Here is a 6000-nt window from a genome sequence, read left to right as displayed (position 1 = left end):
ACCTAAAGTTTCAGTCTTCATATATGCTTAAATGTGGGAGGACTATTTTGTAACACAAAGCCAAATCTTGAATTTCTTGTTCCAGTCTATATCTTATCCTTTTCCTGGAATCGTAAAAACAAATGTATTTCAATGGGTGCAGAACTGGATGACAAGTAGGAATAATTAGTGGGTTACTGGAAATGAAAATACTTTGGGTTAATAAATTCCTATTATCTCTGCGACATACTACTGAGTCTTGTAGAAATATTTTCCATTCATCCTTATTTATTGAAATGCACAAGACAAACAAGAATGGAAGTTACGTTTAAACTTTGTTTATTTTTATGACACAAGCTAGATTTATCAGAAACTGTAGAACTGAATCACATTGATTTCTCATATAACTGAGTGAGATCTTGAACACAGACTATCCAGTGAAGCAAGGAAGCATTGATTGATTGCACATTTCTTTCAAGATAAATGGACAATGGAAGAAGCACCAGAAGCATGTCTTTTAGAGGACAGATAGGCAAACTTTCTATAAAGGGTCAGATAGTAAATATTTTAGAGTTGTGAGCTATAACACCTCTGTGGGAACTACCCAGCTCTGCCGCCGTGGCACAACACCAACCACAGACAATATATAAATGAGTGGTCAGGGATATGTGCCTATATAACTTTATTTATAGACACTGAAGTTTGAATTTTATATAATTTTCACATACTATAACATATACTTCTTCTTTTGATTTTTTTCAGTGATTTAAAAAATCTTAAATCATCCTTAACTCCTGAGTTGCACAAAAATAGATGGTGGGCAGGATTTGACCCATAAGCCCTCTCTTGCCAACCCCTGGTCTAGATCCATATAGCACTGGCTTTGTGCTCTAGCTGCCTAAGAACCATCCAAGCTGTATTTCAAAGGAAGCAATATGTTGTTACAAATGGCAAGATTTCATTCCTTTTGTGGCTGAGTAATAGGTATCACATCTTCTTTGTCCATTCATCTATCGATGGACACTTAGGTGCCTTCCTTATCCTGGTTATTGTAAATAATGCTGCAATAAGCATAAGGATGCATAGAATTTAAGAAAACACACAAACAAAAAGACATAAACAAAAAAAAATACTCTTAAATCCAGAGAATTAGGGGTTGTCAGAGGGGAGATGGTCGGCAGATGGGTGGAACAGATAAAGGGGATTAAGACAATAGTTATGTTAGTGAGCACTGAGCAATGCATAGAATTGATGAATCCCTGTATTATATACCTGACTAATATAACACTGTATGTTAATTATACTTGAATGCATTTTTAATTAAAAAAATTAAAACAATATTTTAAGATATATTCAAGGCAAATTTCCCTTTCTCTTCAGATAGTAGCACTGGTATTGTAGGGTGGTTATGAGGATGACTCTAAGACTACACCATCCCACATTCTAGTACAAGAAATCTCAGTACGGATAAAGGATTTAATTTAGAATGTAAAATTAAAAATATTAGTGTACACAGTTTCTGGGTTTCACTGGGATTCTGCATTTAAATTGAAGGTATTAAATTAACATAAGCTCTAGAACATAATGCAAAAATGAGGCATTGAATATAAATGTCCACTTAGACTTAAAAAATGACAACAAAGATATAAAGTATGGTCTTTGAAACTCTGAACAACAAAGAGAGTTATATGTTGCTTCAGTCAAAAAGAATATGATAAGAGAATTATGGGAGAAAAAAAAAACAATAGTTTTCTAGGAGCTATGTTTATTCAAACAGCATGGTATGGATCAAATAAGAGCATGGTCTTTCCAATGAGACAAACCTGGGCTGGAAACCCAGCTCCACAACTTATTAAACATGGTAAGCAATAAACACTATGTTTAGCTTTTTCTGTGCCTTAACGTTGTTATCTGTAAACACATCTACCTCATAAATTTGTACAATTTAAACGTGTTTATTGTGTTTATAAAATAATCAGCCCAGCACATGCTTAATTAATGACATTTACTACCATTTAAATTCATAAAAATGTACATCCCAGAAAATCCAAGTATCAACTAGTTCTGAACAAGAGTTCAGACTTACCCACCCCCACCACCTGAAGTCACTCAGGGCTGAACTGAACATAAGATATATTCTCAGTTCATTAGGAAGGTCTGTATTAAAACTATGATGGAGAATGGCTTTTTTTTAAGTTTAAATAACTATTTTTTTAATATGAAATTTATTGTCAAATTGGTTTCCATACAATATCCAATGCTCATCCCAAAAGGTGCCCTCCTCAATACCCATCACCCACCCTCCCCTCACTCCCACCCCCCATCAACCCTCAGTTTGTTCTCAGTTTTTAAGAGTCTGGAGCTTTGGCTCCCTCCCTCTCTAACCTCTTTTTTTTTTTTTTTATTCTTCCCCTCCACCATGCACTTCTGTTAAGTTTCTCAGGATCCACATAAGAGTGAAAACATATGGTATCTGTCTTTCTCTGTATGACTTATTTCACTTAGCATAACACTCTCCAGTTCCATCCACGGCCATATTTCATTCTTTCTCATTGCCATGTAGTATTCCATTCTGTATATAAACCGCAATTTAAAATAATAGTCATAAAATTAATCGCTGGGCTTGAAAAAAGTATAGAGGACAGCAGAGAATCTATTGCTACAGAGATCAAGGGACTAAGAAACAGTCAGGAGGAGCTAAAAAATGCTATAAATGAGGTGCAAAATAAAATGGAGGTGACCACAGCTTGGATTGAAGAGGCAGAGGAGAGAATAGGTGAATTAGAAGATAAAATTATGGAAAAAGAGGAAGCTGAGAAAAAGAGAGATAAAGAAATCCAGGAGTATGAGGGGAGAATTAGAGAACTAAGTGATGCGATGAAACATAACAATATCCGTATAATAGGGATTCCAGAGGAGGAAGAGAGAGAGAAAGGGGCTGAAGGTGTACTTGAACAAATCATAGCTGAGAACTTCCCTGATCTAGGGAAGGAAGAAGGCATTGAAATCCAAGAGGCACAGAGAACTCCCTTCAGACATAACTTGAATTGATCTTCTGCATGATATATCATAGTAAAACTGGCAAAACACAAGGATAAAGAGAAAATTCTGAAAGCAGCTAGGGATAAACACACTCTAATATACAAAGGGGGACCAATAAGACTAGTGACGGATCTATCTACTGAAACTAGGCAGGCCAGAAAAGAATGGCAGGAAATCTTCAATGTGATGAACAGAAAAAATATGCAGCCAAGAATCCTTTATCCAGCAAGTCTGTCATTTAGAATAGAAGGAGAGATAAAGGTCTTCCCAAACAAACAAAAACTGAAGGAATTCATCACCACTAAACCAGCCCTACAAGAGATCCTAAGGGGGATCCTGTGAGACAAAGTACCAGAGACATCGCTACAAGCATGAAACCTACAGACATCACAATGACTCTAAACCCATATCTTTCTATAATAACACTGAATGTAAATGGACTAAATGCTCCAACCGAAAGACATAGGGCATCAGAATGGATAAAAAAAATAAGACCCATCTATTTTCTGTCTACAAGAGACTCATTTTAGACCTGAGGACACCTTCAGATTGAAAGTGAGGGGATAGAGAACTATCTATCATGCTACTGGAAGTCAACAGAAAGCTGGAGTAGCCATACTTATATCAGACAAACTAGACTTTAAATTAAAGGCTGTAACAAGAGATGAAGAAGGGCATTATATAATAATTACAGGGTCTATCCATCAGGAAGAGCTAACAATTATAAATGTCTAAGCACCTAATACAGGAGAATGGCTTTAAAAACCTTACAATGTTCCCCTACAACTTAAGATTCCACAACATTCCAGAAAATGAGAGGGCCTTTCACATGATGTCCACACAGTTATGTCTTTGCTCTATTCCATGCTTTGCTGCTTCAAAGATGGAAAGGTTAAAGGCCTGACAGCACAGTCCAGATTGATGGCCAGCCCGGGGGCAGAAGTCTGACCTTTCAGACACAAAGCTCTCACCTTCAGTTTGGAGACCCAACTCAAGTCTCAATGCCTTGGTTTAAAAAAGATCAATAGTACCTGAGAAGGAGGGAGGGGAATATATTTCTCCTCAAGACTCTCAAGACTCTCCATTCCCTCTTTGCAGAAATTTCATCTTGTATATATTTTCCAGTTACCAAACTGTTCATACAAAAGGCAAAGCAGGTGAGTAAAAGCAACCAACGCCTGGAGATTTTTCCAGGGAGACAATCTCTGAAATAAGCTGCTCGTAGTTGAATAAAAGATTATTCAAACGATTCCATCTCTGCCTCTCAACAGTAACTGGAACTGCACAGGGGCCTGATGTGGGGTGTGGGCACAAGAACTGCCTAGATCAGGAAAGTCACGTGTCTTCACTCTCAGTGAAGGTCAGATGACTGCTTCATTCATGTCTCAAAAAAATTCCAAAACCATTTTAAACGTCAACAGCCAACAACTATAAAATGTAGAGCCTAGAAGGGATAGTAATGCTTCTAAGTAAACAGAGAATGCTATCATCAGAGCCTAGTGGAAAGGGCTTTAGTCCATTTCTCAGCTTCACCAGCTAGAAGACCTTGACCAAACAAATGAAAGATTGGAGTATCAGTTTCCTTATCTGTAAAGTGCACAGACACCATGTTCCTCCAAAGTTAACACATGCTACAAACTATAAAAAAAAATACTGTAATTGGCACTGACTTATGAAATATAAAGGGCAACAAAGCAAGAATTTGTACTAAGCAGAAAATCCATGTCTATTTCTTCATTGGAACACACAGACGCACCATACCAAATCAAGTGGCTGAGCGGCAAAGGAGTGAGTGCATGCATTCTACAACAGATGAAATCAGTTGTCTTTTTTTTTTTCTTAAGTGATTCTTGTCACATCAGAATTTCTATCTACATGGCTAGTGGCAGGTATTTCTCACATCAGCTTGGAGTAAAACAATGAAAAATTCTAATGAACTGAAATGTTTCCTTGAACCGATAGGCTACCCAAAAGAAGTTGTGTCTGCATTATAATAAAATGCGTGTAAATTAGAAATTAAAACTATTAATCATTTAGATTTTCCTTAAATGACAATTGATCTTTGAATAATACTATTGAAAAATATTCAAATTTTTTTCAGCTAGTTGTAGAGTGGAAAGGTACTGATACTAAAGAACGTATCAACATCAGATAGCTATAAATGTGCAGACACGTTCCAAAATACTTAACTGAGTGGATAAGTGTGGTAACAATGCAACACTCTTGATCATTTAATAAAATCAACAGTGTCATGGGTTTGTCAAATAACCAGTTGGACAATTTATACTTTCCAGGTGTCCCCTGCATCTCTAGCATAAGATGTGAGATAAAGAATAAATATATTAGTTCTTGCTAACAAAATATATGCATTTCACAGGACAAAGAAATGTCTAGCATGTTTCATATGAAGTTAACAAAAAACTGAAGAGAAGTTGATAATTTTGATAACTACCATGTCACCAAAGTAAAATGAATATTGTGAAATATTTATCCAGACCTCTAGTGACAAATGCAGGCAAACAGGATGAACTCCCTTATTCGGGTCAACTTAGGGAAATTGTCTGATAGCCAAATAAACATGACCTAAAATGTATTATTCATATTTTCCCACAAAACAGCCATGGGAGGTTCCTGTGACCTTGTCAAAATTTCTTGGTTAAATTACCAGAATCATCCTTCCCAGTGAAAACCCCAGGACACTTGCTTGAGGGGGAAGAGAATCCTAATCTGCCAACTGCCTATCATGTCTCGTCCCGATGCTGAGTAAGCAAATGAAAGATAATGGCCCTTGGTGTCTCTGACACAAGTAACAAAGCTCAGACTCCGCTGCCATGTCTGATTGCTTAAATTTATCCATCTCAAGCAGTGAGACGGAGTCAGTGTGAAAGCTTCGTCTCCACGGTTAGACAAACATCCTAGTTTGTTAGACACCAGGGTGTGTTGGGGAGATAACTAGAGGCAAAGAGATGTCAGGAAGTT

Source organism: Lynx canadensis, chromosome C1, assembly GCF_007474595.2.
Source record: "Lynx canadensis isolate LIC74 chromosome C1, mLynCan4.pri.v2, whole genome shotgun sequence".
NCBI lineage: Eukaryota > Metazoa > Chordata > Mammalia > Carnivora > Felidae > Lynx > Lynx canadensis.
The sequence above is the reverse complement of the archived record's forward strand: the minus strand, read 5'-3'. Positions refer to the sequence as shown.